The sequence below is a fragment of the Marmota monax genome, unplaced genomic scaffold (assembly GCF_021218885.2).
Source record: "Marmota monax isolate L192 unplaced genomic scaffold, Marmota_monax_Labrador192_F-V1.1 WCK01_AAM20220418_F8-fsc00067, whole genome shotgun sequence".
NCBI classification, from domain to species: Eukaryota; Metazoa; Chordata; class Mammalia; order Rodentia; family Sciuridae; genus Marmota; species Marmota monax.
In genome coordinates, this window is record NW_026695065.1 from 927,720 (window position 1) to 945,330 (window position 17,611).

The window sequence follows — 17,611 nt, forward strand, 5'->3', positions numbered from 1 at the left end:
CTTCCTAGAGGACTCAATGCAATAACTAGTCCCATAAATTAACAAGCCACTGGAAGATGTCCCACAGTCTATTAAGGTCTATTCTAGATATCCTGATAACTTTAAGTTTTTCATTTTTTATGTAGTTCAAGGCATTGATTCAAGTACAACACAATTTTTGCTAATATGTTGAGGTTGATTTGAATGCCTTCCAAATCTGAGGCTGTATTTTGAGAGTCAAGGTACAGATATAAGAAATACAATCCTTGGGGCTGGGGTTGTAGCTCAGCAGCAGAGCGCCTGCCTAGCACATGTGAGGCTCTGGGTTCGATCCTCAGCACCACATATAAATAATGGTATTGTGTCCAGCTACAACTAAAAAAAAATGCATTTTCTTCCTTGGAAAAAAATAATTTACAATGTTGAGACCACTAAACCGGTAATGCATTAATAAGGCAATTAGGTTAACAATCTCAATGCAGAATGTATCATTAACACTCCTGATCCAATTATCCAGTATACTGAATAAAATTCCAGATAGTTCATGGTTTCAGATGGTTAGATTGAGGAAGTCCACTCCAGTTTTTATCTTATGTATTATTTCAATTTATCAGTCACACAAATATGGACAATATGTTAAAGAGTTGCCATGCTCTACTGTCTTATGTTTATCACTATCAGGTTTGATCATAAAATCAAAAATAAGATTGAAGTCTAAGCACTCATAGTAGCTTGGAATTTTTATAGTGAGCTTATATAGAAAAGTTTTAAGAGCATTTATGAAAAATAAAAATCATTTGCATCTTCACCCTTCTCTGTATTTCCTTAAATAATAGATTTATGTTTTTCTTTTTTTGTTGTGTGTGTTTATGTGTTATTTTTGCTGTTGTTATCAGTGTGTAATTAAATTAGTAATTAAATTTTTACTTTTAATAAAAATTGTCTTTTGTTTTTACTTACACTCTTTGAAAAGGCTCTGTGCATGAGGAATAAAAGGTTTTTTTATAGAAAAAAGAAATTTTATAGAAATCTTGTTTAAGAATTAGAATAAACCCAAAATTTCAAAAAGTTTTTGAATGCATTGCATAACTTTCTGCTTTTTTGTTTAATCATCACCTTTGCTTTAATCTATTCAAATATTTTATTTATTTATTCATTTATTTTATTTTTTATAATTAGTTATATATGACAGCAGAATATATTTTGACATATTGTACTTAAATGGAGCACAACTTCTTATTCCTCTGTCTGTACATGATGCAGAATTACAACAGTTGTGCAATCATACATGTGCATAGGGCAATAATGTCCAATTCATTCCACCATCCTTCCCACCTCCATGCTCCTCCCTCCCCTTCTCTCACTCCCCTCTGCCCAATCCAAAGTTCCTCCATTCTTTCTTATTCCTACCCCATTTATGGATCAGGTGTTAAATTTCTTTTAAAAATGTTTAAGATCTCTGGAAATTAGAGAAGTATAAATTAAACTACACTGATATTTCATCTCACTCCTGTCAGAATGGCAATCATCAAGAATACAGGCAAAAACAAATGTTGTTGAGGATGTGGGGAAAAAGGTACACTCACAAATTGTTTGTGGAACTGCAAATTGGTGCAAGCAATATGGAAGGCATTATGGAGATTTCTCAGAAAATTTGGAGTGGAAGCACTATTTGACCCAGTTATCCCACTCCTGGGCTTATACCCAAAGGACTTAAAATCAGTATACTAGAGTTATGAAGCCACTACAATATTTATAGCAGCACAATTCACAGTAGCTAAACTATGGAACCAATCTAGATGTCCTTCAACAGATGAATGGGTAAAGAAAATTATATATATATATATATATATATATATATATATATATATATATATATATATAATGGAATGTTACTCATCCTTAAAGAAGAATGAAATTATGGCATTTGCTGTAAATGGATGGAACTAGAGAATATCATGCTAAGCAAAATAAGCCAGTCCCCTAATCCAAAGGCTGAATGTGTTCTCTGATATGCTGATCCATAATCTATTCATATCTTAAGAAAGGTATTGGAGAAGATAGAGGGTCTGTCCTATACAGAACAAGTTATTAAGAACCATAAAAGAAGGATGTTCAATTGAAGAAAGGATATACAATATGATTAAAAATACACCACAAATCAAAAGTGATATTTTGGAGAATTACTAGACTGTTTTCTTGAGAAGTCTAGTCCAGACTGCATTTATCTGGTGTCCGCCCATCAGTGGGTTATTTCCCTGTTTCCCTCCTGTAAACTAGGTGTCCCATGTTTTAGCTATTTGCACCATAATGCTGCTCTCTTCTTTGTTGTTTGCCATCAAAATTTCCATTGCTTTCAAGAGAACTCTTAATCCTGCTAATTCTCACATAGTTTACAAGATAAAATTAGTTTGGGGGTATACTTTGAAATTCTATGTTCATATGGATAGCCTTTCCCACTGGGAGTCTATGAGCCATGCTTTCAGACTTGGGATGGTTATGCTACCCCTGTTTGAATATTAACAGGGCATAGAGAGAGGTGGTATTTTCCAATGTTCTTTATTTCCTTTCTTTTGTTTGAAACTTTGTCATATATCATGTTTGAGTGAGAATGGTGATGGTATCATTATTTTAGGGCTGATGCCCTTGTAGTAGAGAATATTTCTGTGAATGGGCTTAGTGGAGAAAATGATATACTAATTTCTCAACCAGAGTTGCCATATATTTAGTCTCTGGAACACAAGGAGATGTAATTAGGTCTTAATTAAAACATTATATATTCCATGCTTGTATAATTATGTCAAAATAAATTCTAGTGTAATTTATAACTAAAAAGAACCAATAAAAGCAAACAGAGGATTTTATAAAAATTGATAATGAAGAGAAACTTATTTTCTTAAGTAAATAAAAAAGAGAAGATGGAATTCTGATGTATTGTCCTGTTAGATAAAAGATCATACCCCTAGTCATGTGACTAAGAACTGAGGAAAGATGGTAGGAACTGAGGAAAGATAAAGCTGTGTGTTTCTGGCTATTCCTATCTGGAACAAAACTTCCATCATGGTGATCTAGGATAGAAGGTGAAAAAATTTGTAATGGTTTAAATGCTTCACAATTTTACTGTTCTTTACAAAATATACTCTACTTTCATGTATATCTAAAAAGAACAAATGAAAAAAAATCAAAAATTGGTAGGCTTCATTGAATATATATTTTCTCCTTTGTTCCACCGTCTTAGAAAAAATTTCAGATACTGTAAATGTTTTACTTTATAATTTTCTCAAGTTGTAGTTAATTTAAGAATGGATTCACTGAGATTTTCATGCTACCATTTCAATAGTAGATATCTAGAGTTTAGTTTTGAGGGCTGTAAACTTTATTCTAGTTTTGAGTTCTCTATGGGATATGTACTTTGGAACTATATTTTCTCAATAGCTGTAAGGAAAAATATAAAGAGACAGAGACAAGATGCAGAGGCAGGAAAGATGGCAGAATGGCCAAATGGCCAAGCTGCAACTTTATTTATATTAATAGATTACATTAGGACACTGGCATCAGTAGTCCATTATTGTTCACTCTGTCATTAGGCAGGTTACAGAGTTAGCAACTTTATGCTGCTTGTTCCTCAGTTACATACAATAGTTGCAATGTGCAATTATTAGGAGTTTTGTGTAGCTCTCAAGAAATTCCATTGTTTAAAGTTATTTTTATGTGGACAAGTCTAGATGCAGTGGAGGTTGGTGAAACATTGTGGTTGTTTAACAAGAGAGTTTCTTTATTCCCAGGCACTGTGTGCCTGAGATCAAGGTCGAGTCTGATAAGACTCTAATACACAGCCTCCTCATGCAGGCAATTGCTAAAATAGCCAGGCATTTCCTAGTAGCCAGACATTCTGTGCTTTACACAGAAACTTCCTAGCAGCCAGGTATATTGTGCCTCTGCACAAAAACTTCCTTAGCCACCAAGTATGCCATAGCCATGAAGCTCTCAGAGACTCCAATCACAAACACAGAACCCTTACAAATAGCTTGACTGTTTATATTTTTATGTGATATTTTGAATAGTATTTTTCCTTCATTCTGTGAGGTCCCATTGCTCAATTTAATCTTTTATAAATTATACTTTTGATTTTAATCCAAACAATTCTTTGCATTGCCCTAAATCACAAGGTTTTTTTTTTTTAGATATTTCTGTTTTTATTTTATAGTTTTGTTTTCATTTTACATTTCGTCTGTGAGATGGATAATTTTATGTGTACATTTTTCTGGTTTAAAGATTTACTATATCAGGTAGAACTTTATTTTGGTGTGTTTTTAAAGGTTTCTCTGAGAGAAATTAGCACTGAGTGAGTAGACTAACATAGTATGTGTAAATCACCAAAGTGTGCAGGCATCATTCAATACCTTGAGGATAAAAAGATAAAGAGAAAAAAGAAAAAAAATGGAAGATGGACATGTATTAGCCTTTTATTGATGTAAAAAAAAATTCCTGACATCCATAAAGCAAATAAATATTTATTTTGGATTATGGTTTCAGATGTTTCAGCTTATGATGGTCACTTAGCCCTATCATTTTGCAATGGTTGAGGCTGAACATCATGGCATGGTGAGATTTCTGGAGAAAGATACTTACAACATTGCCTGGGAAGGAAATAGAATAAGAAACCGGGCCCAAACTTTCCTTTAAGGTTATTCTTCTAGTGAATTAACTTTCTTCCAGTAGGTCTCACATCTTAAAAGCTTTACTGCCTCCCAATAGGAAAACAGATTAGTGAATAAACTTTCAAAATAAGGCTTTTGCGAGGCATTTAAAATTCATCCTTAACAGGCAAATTCTCCCTTTTCTATGGCTGATAAATCCTTCTTCTTCTGTTCTTGGATATCACAGCTCTTGATTCTTGGTCTTGAATTTCTGGGACTTCTACATTTCATTCCCCTTGTTCTTAGGTTTTTCATTTTCTTGTTATCAATCAATCTCTCACATGCACAGATTCTATTGCTTATTTATACCTTTAGAACTCTTGACTAATACAGTCTGCCATCCACTTGTGTTAATTTTTGCATAAGATATGAAGATTACTTCGATGTTCTTACCTACAGATATCAATTTGTTTCAGTGGTATTTGTTGATGTATCAGTTTCCTCCATCAAACTTCTTGTTTTCACATTACTATGATGTTAATTAAGCATATCTGTATACATATTTCTGGGATCTTTATTCAACTCTATTAATTTATGCTTCTATCCCTTCGCTAGTTCCCTACTATCTTGATTGTTTTATCATGTTTTAATATTGAGAAAACTGGTTGCTCCTATGTCATTTTTTCACTTCACAATTTGTAGCTATTCTAGAGCTTGCATAATTTTGCATAAAATTTAAAATAAAATTGTCTTTGTCTAAATATAGGATATACACTAAATTTCCAGACCTTTTAGGTTAGGGACATGTTATCTCTTTACTATGTTGAGTCTTCAAATCATGGACACTTCATATCCCTCTATTTAACTTTGAATTTTTTATAGTAAAGACTGAATCCAAGGGTGCTTAAACACTGAGCCACATCCCCAGACTTATTTTTTGTATTTTATTTAGAGACAGGGTCTCACTGAGTTATGTAGGGCCTCACTAAATTGCTGAGGCTGTATTTGAACTTGTAGTCCTACCACCTCAGCTTCTTAAGGTTCTGAGATTAGAGGTATGCACCACCATGTCTGATTTCTCTGCTATTTTTGATTAAGGTTTTGTAATTTTCACAAATGAATTATGAATATATTTTGTTACACTTATATGTATGTGCTTCAACTTTAGGGGAGCAATAGCTAATAGAATTGTGTTTATTTGTAGTTTTATTCCCATTATTTTTATTAATATATAAAATTTTAATACATTTTTGCATGCTAATCTTATGTCATGTGTCCTTTCTGAACTCATTTAGTCCTTACAGAAACTAACTTATAAAAGTTCTACATTTCGATAATTTTTAACATTATGTTGTGGCAATTTTAACTTTCTCAAGTAATAAACCTGTAATGACTTAGGGGAAATAGTAGAATAAAATAACATCTATTACAGTAAAACAAAATTTATAATAGCCTTTTTACCCAAAAATTTACCTTCATTATGTAAAGTTCAATTCTTAAAAAGTAATTCTGATTAATTTCTATATGACTGTTTTTTTTTACTTCAATATGCTTAAAATATTAGATCTTCAAAATTCCTTATTCTTTTGAAATTTATATATATATATATATATATATATATATATATATATATATATATATATATACATATATATATATATATATATATATATAATTTTTGTAAAAACTTGGTCTTCTCTGAAATAATACTAAGAGTATTTTTTCAATCTGAGACATTTTAGTCAAATTCATTAGTATTATCTAAATATTAGAGAGACTATTTGAACCAGGTATGGTGGTACATGTCTGTAATCCCAGCAACTGTGGAGGCTGAGGCAAGAAGATTTTAAGTTTGAGACCAGTCTCAGCAACTTTGTGAGGCCCTAAGTAACCTAGAAAGACCCTATCTCACAATAACATATATAACAAAAAATAAATAACTGGGCATGTAGATCAGTGATAAAGCATCCCTGGGTTAAATATCCAGTACCAATAATAATAATAATAATAATCACACTATTATAAGTAATGGTGATATTTCTGAATTACAGAACCATTAGTATAGAAATACTTGGGTGTATTTCTATATAATTGTTAAGAACAGGTATTTAGGATGTACTTCTCACTGGATCAGTGGGTACTTATAATGACAGCCAATCTGAATACATAAGAAATACTGGATTCCTGCTGGTACTCAGAAGAGTAGAGGAGAGCAAAGGGTACTATCTTTTGAAATTGACAGTCTATTTTGAAAGATAAAGGTGTGGCTGACAAGGACATATGTCAGGGACTAATCAGAAGTTGATGAAAAATACTACCTCCCTCAACCACAGAAGTGGCTGAAAGATAGGGTAGTTCTTTCACACATGTCTCCATAGCACACACATAGGTACTCTTAGAACAAGAGGTGCAATTCAGGCCAGATTAATCTATAGAATAAGAAAGTGAGGAATCTGGCCAATTGCCCCATAAAACTTAGTTCTCACCTACTGATACTCTAAAAAAGACATTCTGAGGATGAAAAGTAGTATATCCTAATTGATCCCCCCAATAGAGGTGGCCATGCAAGAAGGGGATCATATTTGCATTCTGCATACATATTTACCTAACATGTTTGGCCAGTTTTTGTCAGAGCTAAATTGAAAGGGTATCAGAATTTGTTTTAATGGCTTCTTCATAGGTGGCAGTTTCTAAATATTGAAACACCAGACACAGACTCCATTTAAAAAAGAAGAATAAGAAAAAGAAAAGAAAAAAAAAAACAAAACAAAAAAGTGCTTGCTTCAGCAGCACATAAACTAAAATTGGAATGATACAGAGAAGATTAGCATGGCCCCTGTGAAAAGATAATACACAAATTTATAAAGTGTTCCATATTAAAAAAAAGAAACAAAACAAAACGAAAAAGTAATCTGGATCTTTGTATGATAAGTGATGTTCTAACTGATTGATATTATCTAATACCTAGTGTCTCCTATAAACAACTATTCCATGTCACCCTTTTCTTTTGCACTCATCTTATTCTTAAACAGTCTTTCCTCTGACCCCACTCTCTACCATCTTTTCTTTTTTATTTACCTTATTTCAGTCTTATTTATTTTCATTGCATTTTCAAATTCAATTTATTATGCAATTATTAATTTGTAACCATTTCAGCCAATTCTGTATTACACCTCACACATTACTCTTAGGTTAAGAAAGTTGTAGAGATCATTCATAATTATATTTATATTATATATTGATATATCATTTACTTTTAATCTATAAGTGTTACTTTTGGCATTCTATTCTTCCACAGGGTCACTGAAGATTGAAGTTAGCACTTGGATTAGACTGAGCATATGTTTTGAACCTAAGATGTACTGTCAGCACAGGACTGGTTCTAAAGAAACAATTACTCATCCCAATGAAACTGGAGTTCTTCACGAAACCAAATTTTCCACTCTGCAGTGTATGGAGTAGGGGAGTTCTAACTTAAGGCCTCTGCAGACAAGAAAGCCTATTCTAGTGTTAGCAGCTAATCAGAGCAGAGAAATGTGTGCTGTTATCAGCTCTGTGGGTTAAAAACAATGAAGTCAGATTTTTCTCTGCTGCTGCAGCAACAGGCATGTTGCACTTCTCAGTGCTGAGGAGTACCCTTCTCCATATAATAGCAGACCCAAGCAGCTCACCACCAGTTTCGCTTCAGGTTCTTTTCTTGTGAACTTGAATAATGAAATCCATGGAAAATGAAGGGTGAGTGTAAAAGAGTAGGATTTATTCCAGAGAGAAGAAAATTAGCAGTGCTTTCTTAAAATGAGAAGGGGGGTTGGATAGCAGTCTTTTTCCTTCCCAGTGTGTCAGCCTAGGGGTTAATATAGGGTCACTGGTCAAAATCTTTGTTAAACAAGTATTTGAAAGTGTTGAGTCTTTTGATTCAGCTGGTGACCTTCTGATTGACCACACATTTTTTGCAACTTTCCTAACCTCTATCCAGATCTGTTCCTACCAGTTTTCCTGCTTTTCTGGGACAAAGACTTGGCTGAAATTATCAAAATGTGGCCTTTACATTAAAAAATTCTTAAGTGGGGTCTATTAACCTGACTACATACCCAGTTTATTATCTATCTTATCTTGAAGGGTCCCTACATAAAAGAGAAAGAATATATCTCAAGGGATGGTCAAATCTGGGACCTCAGAAATCATGAGGAAACAGAATAATATAATCCAACCCTAATAGTTACAACTCACCAATAAAGGAGCCAACAGACACTAACTGGAAGAAATTCCAGAGAATCATAGCACCTGGGACAGGGGTACCCTGTGTTTTGTTTCTTCTTTGCTAACAAAACATTAAACTTCCTTTTTTTTGCAAACCATGTCCTCATTATTAGATTGGCGTTGGGGACAAGGACCAAATTTTAGCAACAAATTTCACACCCTGAAGGGACCCAAGAGCAGCACCCACTCCAGCTTTCTTTGGCAGGCCTGGCTCCAAGGAAACCCACATCCATACCAAGGTGCTGGCTAACTTGTTGAGAGCCAACAGCAAAAGAGTTAGGAGACAGGTGATTTTGCCTGGGGTCAAAGAAGAGGATCTATTCCTGTCAGTAAAGGGAGGGACTGAGGGAGCATCCCAGCAGCTACTAAAGCTCCTTTTGGTTTGGGGTTCTGCATTCTGTCTCTGAACAGTATAGGTTGTTCCATCATGGTCCACTTTGAGAGAAAGGAAACTGAACTCAGTAAAATGGTGACAACCTTGGCCATTTGGTAAGTCCCCTGGTGTGTGTGCCAAAACCCTTCATCCTACACATTGGGTTCCTCTTTGTGGAAACACCTGGTCCTTCTTTTTGGGGACATCTGTAACATCACTGGTATAGGAGTCATGGTAAAGCAGGACTTGAGAACATAGGGATATGAGGGATATGAACTTCCTTCTGATCTGTTCTATGTTCTCATCTGTTTGTTGACCTTGGGATTGGTAATTCCCTCTAGTTGTCTGTTTTGTTTGTATCTGCTACTGCTCCTATTAAGACGTGGCCAGTATTGCATTGATTCTATAGGTAAACTATTGAGAATGATCTTGGCTGGTCTATTTAAAGGTTCCCATCTGCCAGCCATGGTTTTGAGGCTTCTCTCTGGTTGTCTCTTGTCTCTCTTTCTGTTTTTTTCCCCCAATCTTGCAATTGGAGTTGGCATATAAGAGTTAAAAATAGTTGAAGAAAGTGCTGCCTATAGGTATAAGTCTCAGATAGTGTTTTACTGTAATGACTTGGCTTTTAAATAGCTTTTTGGATTATTGCATAATCTTGCAGTTGGAGTAAGTCTGTCAAAGGTAAAAAGAGTAGAATAAATTTTCATGGGTGGATCTGTCTGTTTTAAATGTTCCCATCTGTCCACCTGGTTTTGGTGATCCTTTCTTGTCTGTTTTTTTCTCTGTTACTGGCCCTTTAAGACATGGGCCATGCTGCATTGATCTTACTGGTAGTCTCTTTAGCAGAGACATCTTGATCACATCAGCCAAATATGGGTATAAACCTGTCTAAGAGAAAGATGGTTTAGTGTAACACAATCTGGACATTAAGTATTTTTTTCTGGATTATTATATAATCTTGAAGTTGAAGTTTGTCAGGAGTAAAGTATATGAAAAAGATTCTGTATGTATAGGCATTTGTGCAGTTGCATGACAAGGGGTCTGAACAGTCAAAAACTAATTTAAAGGAGCCAAAAGGCACTGCCTCTGGTGTGCGAGGATAGCAGAATATGAGAAGAAAGAATTTTTTTTAAATCCATATTTTAAATTCAGTGTTGACACTCCCAGCATTATTTCTCAGCCTGGCCCCTGGCAGCCACAGATCATCTTATTGTGGGCCAAGGACACAAGCCCTATACTGTATAAAAAAAGAAAAATAATCCCAGAAAACCTGCTTGGTATACAGAAAAAATGGCTAAAGATAACCTGGCTTCTGTCATGCCTTCAACCTCTTTTTGCATTGGGGGGCAATGTTGGAGGCTACTGGCTACAAACAATGTGGTAATAGTTTCCAGCACAGTCAGTTTATGACTGGAGAAAGGAATAGTCTTCCCTTTTAAGCTGAGACAGGGTACCTCATTTGGCCAGGGCATATTAATCACTAGGGCAAAGCAATTCTTGCTATAGTAGTATCCCATCAAACCAAATGCCTGGAGAAACTGACAGAATAAATAACTGCACCCAGAAAAGAAAAAAAAAGACAGAAACTAAAGCCAACCTATGTTTTGTAGGAAGCCTCTGCAAATGGGTCCTCAAGGAAGCCTAAAAAAAAGAATGGAAAGGGCCTCTTCCATTGTATGACAATATGCCTAGCATAAGAAAATGGCCAAAGGAAAAAAAAGCCTCCAGATATAAATGACAGTGGGAAACTCACTTAAAGTTGAGTGCATGTGATAATAATAAGAGAGCCAGGTCAGGATCAAAATATCCTGTGTTCCAACCCCTTGAATGCAACCTCAGAGGAAAAAAAAGTAAGGTAAAGTTTTTATATATGCTGAATTTTCCAACTCTCTTCTGAGATGAAATTTGTTGTCTAAACTAAATTCACAGGGGCTTGTTAGTGGTAGAGCACTCACCTAGCATGGGAAATACACTGAGTTCGATCCTCAGCACCACATAAAAATAAATTAAAAAAAATAAATGCACAGATACCATTCATAAGGTCTGCTTCAGAATATGAATTTTAAAAAAGGTCCAAAACTAGAAAAGAAAGGTATAGGTATGGAAATATATTTTCATACAGAAAATTAGAAGTTTAAAATAAATGTTTCTAGGTGAGAAAGTATTTTGTCTGGTAAAGAAATATTCTCTGGCTAAAGTCCAAGATGAAAGTGGACCAAAGTAAGAATGCAAAATTGAGAATGTAAGTAAGTCACAGAAGTTCTGTGGAAGATAATCTCAAGAAAGTTTGTGTTTGTGATTAAATTGGCTATAATTAATAACAAAGTTCTTAGAACTTTAATGTACTGATACACAACAAAGTATGAAACATTGTTCTGCTCTTATCTATCAAAATAATTTTATTGTATTTGTTAGGTTTTATTACTTGGGGAAACTAAGTCTTAAAGGAATTAGTTTTTTTTCCTGTTTAAAGTCTTAAATGATTATTTTGTAACTGTTTAAAAAACTGTTATGTGTAACAATATAGTCAACACCCAGATTATATGGGACTAGTTATACATATGCATCTGAGAGCTAGATCTGCCTAAGCCTTGTTTAAGTGTTATGTAAAAGTTTATAAGAAATCCTGGGAATGAAAAACCCAGTAATCAAATAAAAAAATTCAGATAAAATTCTCACTGGTAGATCAGATTATATAAAATACAGATTTCTAGATCATGAAGACAAGTTACATGAACTTGAACTTTCAGTGTACAATAACAAAAATTAAGTAACCATGATCAAAATATGCATCACTTCTAATTCAAAACTAAGAGATAAAATTTAAGAATTATTGAAATCAGCAAGGTCTGGTGGTGCATGCCGGTAATTCTAGGGGCTCAGGAGCCTGAGGCAGGAGGATCTGGATTTCAAAGCCTGCCTCAACAAAACAAGGTGCTAAGCAAATCAATGAGACCCTGTCTCTAAATAAAATACAAAATAAGACTGGGGATGTGGCTAAGTGGTTGAGTGCCCCTGACTTTAATCTCTGGTACCCAGCCCCACATACACAGCCAAAAAAAAAATAAATAAAAAATAAATATATATATATATATATATATATATATATATATATATATATATATATATATATAACAGTTATTGGTTATCTTCCTGTCAAGATAACCAATAACTGTTCTCTTTTATACATTGTATCTGACATAGAAGGGTCACACTGTCATTTGAACACCTACCTTATATCATTTGCTATGACTAAATCAACTTACAATGATTAACACTGTTTGCTAAATGTATAGGAGATTTAAGGCTATCCTTTGATTTTTACTAACCCATGAAGACCTGTGATTATTGTTACCATTACATTCTAGATTCTAAATTGTACTTTAAAATTTCAACTTATTGAAATGTAAAGATTAAGAGAGTACCTTGTCAAGTTGGTGTTCTCCAAACTAAAATTATGTGTAGCAAAATCTCAAATTTTATAAGAATAAAAAATTCGATTGGTATTTATTCATGTCATTTGATATTTATAGCTGGATGAAATAACCTGTTGTCAATAAGTTATATGTACAATTTTGTGTTACTTCTCACACTGAAATTGGAATTTAAAAGCATTTTTGGGAGATAATAATGAGAGCCTGATCTGTTTAAGGTAACATTGTAAAACATGGAAGCATTCTGCTACTTTTTCCACAAAAAGAAAGTTAAAGGATTACTCTTAGTCTTTCTCTGATTCATGTTTCAGATATAATGGTGTACTGTGTATTTGTCAACAACTCCATGTTATCTGAGATAAGGCTCTGCCTCCTATCTTAGTACATATAAGAATGGCTCAAAAATAGGCTAGACTTCAACTCATTTAAAGTAGTGTTCAAAAGTTTTTTTTTTTTTTTTTTTGTTGTAAAGATCACTATGATCTTGAGCAGGGAATACACTCTATAGCTAAATAAAAGAACAAGAAAATAAAAGTCATTTTTTGGTTCATATTACACAAACTGAATATGTTTTCTCTGTTAGTTTTATTTTGCGTTTTCCTTATAAACTTTGTAACTATTGTATGTTAATGTTTTGCAGAGGTACTGCTTAAGAAACAAACAAACAAACAAGAAACCCACCTGGGTTAATTTGAGATAATAAACCATCACATGCAGATAGTATATAATGCTGACACCCAGTACTAATACTGACCCCAATTAAATGAAAGGGGTAACTGTAAAATTATAGATATTGAAGTTATAACCTGTTGCTCACTCTTTTAAGACTAGTGAAACTTGCTTGCTATGTGTTTAAAACCCAAAACTTGGAGATCAAAGTCAAGGAAGTAAAAGGGTAAAGGAAAAAACAGCCAACATTTTGGCCCTTGCCCTCTAAGGTCAGCCAGGATCCAGAGAATGATGGAACCCCTCTCTGGGCCCTACAAATCTGGTGAGTCACCCAATCTACTGAACAAGGAGATTCAGAGGACACTAAACAACCAGAAGCCAACCAGTGCATTTTTTGCAAAGTGAGGGTCAATGGAGACGGAAATATCCCTGAAGCTTCCAAGAGAGTGCACATGTGGTCAGCAGGACTCTGACCCATCCTGGTAGATGACACTTCTGGTAGAGAAAAGCTAAAAGAGGCAAGAGGCTTTGCATACATGCCCAAGAGTGATCTCTGAGAAATCTCAGCTGACTCTTAATAGTAGATAGGAACAATGTCAGTTTTGACTGACTTAGTCTTAAACACCTGGCAGGAGGGAATAGCCTGAGCATTGTCCTAAAGGAACATTTAAAAGACAGAACAATGTTTTGTTGCTTTTTCTTAAATGTAACTTAAAATGTACACTTGTGTCAGCTCTGCCAAGAGTAATGTTAGAGGCTATAAAGGAAGTTTTCTTGTGTGAAAGTGCCTAATAATAATGATCACAAAGGACTCAAGAATCACATGTTTGTCCTGAGTTAACTTGAGCTGGATCTCATAGACTTACAAATCATCCTAACTTCCTATATTGAAAAACTTGGTCAGTTTTTCATTGATATCATTATGAGTTACTGTCTTGTGGTTTTAAGGAACTGGCTAAAATGCAAATTGCTTTTGTGCTAATTGTTTACCGAAAAAGTAATGCTTTGCTGTCTTGTTTATTGTTTTCTTAGCATGATTCCTGCCCTATGTATGCCTTGTCCAGTCATATGTCATCAGCCACCATGGACCTCTGAACTGCTCTTATGCTGAGTACCCTTAACTCTCCACACCTCACCTGATAGAGGAAAAAATACTTTGGGTTACTTTCCCCATTTCTGCCCTCTTTCAGCAGGAAGAAGTTTGGAGATGTCATCACACATTTTCCCATAGAAATGGAATGTAGAAATTGACAATGGAAAAAGGTAACAGTGGTCCACTGATTTGAATATAACCCTTGCTGCTCTGTCACTGCAACTTATTTTTAAATGGACATGTTTCTTTCCTTTCCTCTCTCCCTGCTCCTACCCCTCCCTAATCTCAGGGAAAGCAAGATGGCCTTTCTTCCCCACTCTAAGCAAAGTTACTTGTTCTTTTTTTGCACACCCACCATAGGAACAAAGTAATACAGACTTTGGGTATAGTACCAGAAGATCTCAGAAATGACTATGTCCCAAATTAACAAGTGAATTGCAACTCCAATATGTAGCCTCTTTAAAAGCACCCTGCTCCAGCTGATGGGAAGAATCACAACCTCTGGGATAGGAGTTTCCTATATTTCTCCTTTGTTAACAAACCAATAAATCTTCCTTTTTCTTTTCTAAAAAAAGAAAAGAAAAAAAGCAAAAAAGAAAATAAAATACAAAGAAAGACAATAAATATTTGATTATTAAACACATCAATGAGCTGAAAGATGATATAATGAATGAAGAAACAGAAAATATAGCAGGTGAAAGATAATTTCAAGAAGCCAATAGATATTCTAGAAAGAAACCAATCAGAAATCCTGTAAATGAAAGTCACAATAAATCATGTCAACATTTAGTTGAAAGTATTACTAATAAGTTAGATTATGTAGAGAACAGAACTTCAGGCCTCAAATACAGGGGATATGAATTTGAACACTCAGTGGGTTTAAAAAGAAAAAATAAAATGCAAAGGACAAAATCAGAACATACAACTCTGGAAGAAGATTAAGAGATTAAATTTAAGAGACATTGAAAATGAGTACATCATGGAGATACAGGTTAATGGAATTAAGATCATTCCGAGTGAAATAATATTAGAATCGTTTCCAAACCTTAAGAATGAGATAGCCATCCATATTTAGTATAAATATAGAATCCCAAATTAAAAAGAAAATAATAGAGAACCTCTCCAAGACATATAACTCTCAAAATTCCTAACATATAATAAGGATTGTATATTAAAAAGTGCAAAATAATCAAGTCAGGTCTAATTTAGAAGTAAAAGATCAATTCTCACTTCTCAAGCTTGAACTCTAAATTCCAGAAGGGCTTGGAATGAGATGATCCAAGCTCTAAAAGAAAACAATTGAAAAACCAATAATACTTTTTTGTATATTTATTTAGCCAGTCTGTATCTTTAATTTGGAGAATTTGTTTATTTACATTCAAGGTTGGTATATGTATGCAATGACATCTGCTATCATTTTGTTATATTTCTTGTTTTCTTTCAGTTTTGCTTATTCTATTCTTCCTCTCCTGTTCAAGTTTGTGATTTGGTAGTTTATTGCATTTATAAGATTTGATTATTTTTTCTTTCTCTTGTATGTCTACTTTTCCATGGGTTTTACATTTTAATGTTTTTTTTAATGTATTTAATTCAATGTGTTAATTATCTTTCTTTTCTTTTTTAGATGCAAGACTCCCATAAGTATTTAAACATCTTTTGTAAATACGATCTGGTGGTGATGGATTTCCTCGTTTTTGCCTGTCTTGAAAAGTTTTTATTTCTTCCGAATATATGAAGGTTAACTTTACTAATTATAATATTCTTGTTTTAAAGTTATTTTTCAGAACTTGTAATATATCATTCTATTTATTCATGGCCTATAATGTTTCTTCTGAGAAATATTATGGTTAGTATAATAGAGATTACCTTAAATGTGCATTTAACATATTGGGATCTGCAAGTTCAGAAGCAGCACAGGGGCAGAACCATGTTGCTTATTCCTGGAACTGTAAGCAATACTCACAAAAACATATCATGAGGGGAGGAAAGCAGGAACATAGTGGGCACCCTTCTTTAGTCCTGCCATTGTTGTGGGCCCATACGTGGTTGTCCATACCATTGGTTACAGATCAGTCTTGGCAAATGAAAATTCATGTTATTAAGCCCATGCATAACTTTCATTGTAGACATTATGGTCTCTTTGTTCATTATTCCTTCAAATGAAGACAGGCATGTCTTGGAAAATGAAATGAATTTTATTTACATAATGAATCATCTTACCCAATAGGCTATTAAAATATACCTCTACTAGTCACTCTTTGTTGAGTGTGCACATAGGGCCCACATATCATCAATATTTTTAACTATTCAGAGATATCATCCCTCATACACATGCCTCATCCATGATACTACTTATCATTAATTTTCCAATCATATTCATTGTAATCCCTGACTGTCAAGCCAAACTAGTTGACACAGTAAATTATTTTATATATAAAAATGCATATGACTATTTATTCCTTCAAGCAAAGTGAAAAAACAGATTCATTGATCAGAATTTTTCCTAAGGGAATATTTGCCTTTCCAATGTTCTTCAGTGATGTTTCAGAAAAGGACTTTAGTTTTGCAGTTGTCTACTTTTAGATCATAATTCCATATTATGTGGAACCATTAGTAAAATAGGCCTAACTCTTCCTTTCCTCAGTCAACTGACATATACAACCTATATCCTGGTCTGTACAAGATATAGGTACAGTCCCAGAGATAGTCAATACATCATACTTGGAGACTCTGATGGTTAATCTGAGTTGTTAACTTCATGGGATTAAGAGATGGTTAAATGTAAAAGCCTTCTAGGAATCTCAGTGAGGGTATTTTAGGAATGGTTGGCATGTAGGAAAGTGAACTGAAGTGGAGACCCACTCCAAGTATGGGCAGCACAGTCTGATAAATTGAGACTTGGATGTAACAAAAAGTTAGAAGAACAAGGAAGCAGAAACACAAATAACTTCAATTCTTCCTGAGTGAGTTATTGATTGCTGCTGCCATCACCTTAGGACTTCAGATCCCAGGTCCTCACTCTTCCAAAATGGTCAGTGATTCTCCACTGGAAACTCCAGGGTCTGTCCAAGCCTTTGGTCCCATAATAGATGTTTCATCAATGATACCTCTTTTTCTGAGTCTTCAATTTCTTGGACTGAGAAGCTACTGGTTCCTCCAGCTC

General features: G+C 34.2%; 1 non-coding gene across 1 annotated transcript; it reads left to right on the plus strand.

The window, feature by feature from the left end:
- The first annotated feature begins 7,393 nt into the window (after window positions 1–7,393).
- On the plus strand, window positions 7,394–7,500 carry LOC124081626 (U6 spliceosomal RNA). The gene has a single exon (XR_006848087.1). It is a non-coding gene; the product is annotated as a U6 spliceosomal RNA (small nuclear RNA).
- Window positions 7,501–17,611: the final 10,111 nt, after the last annotated feature.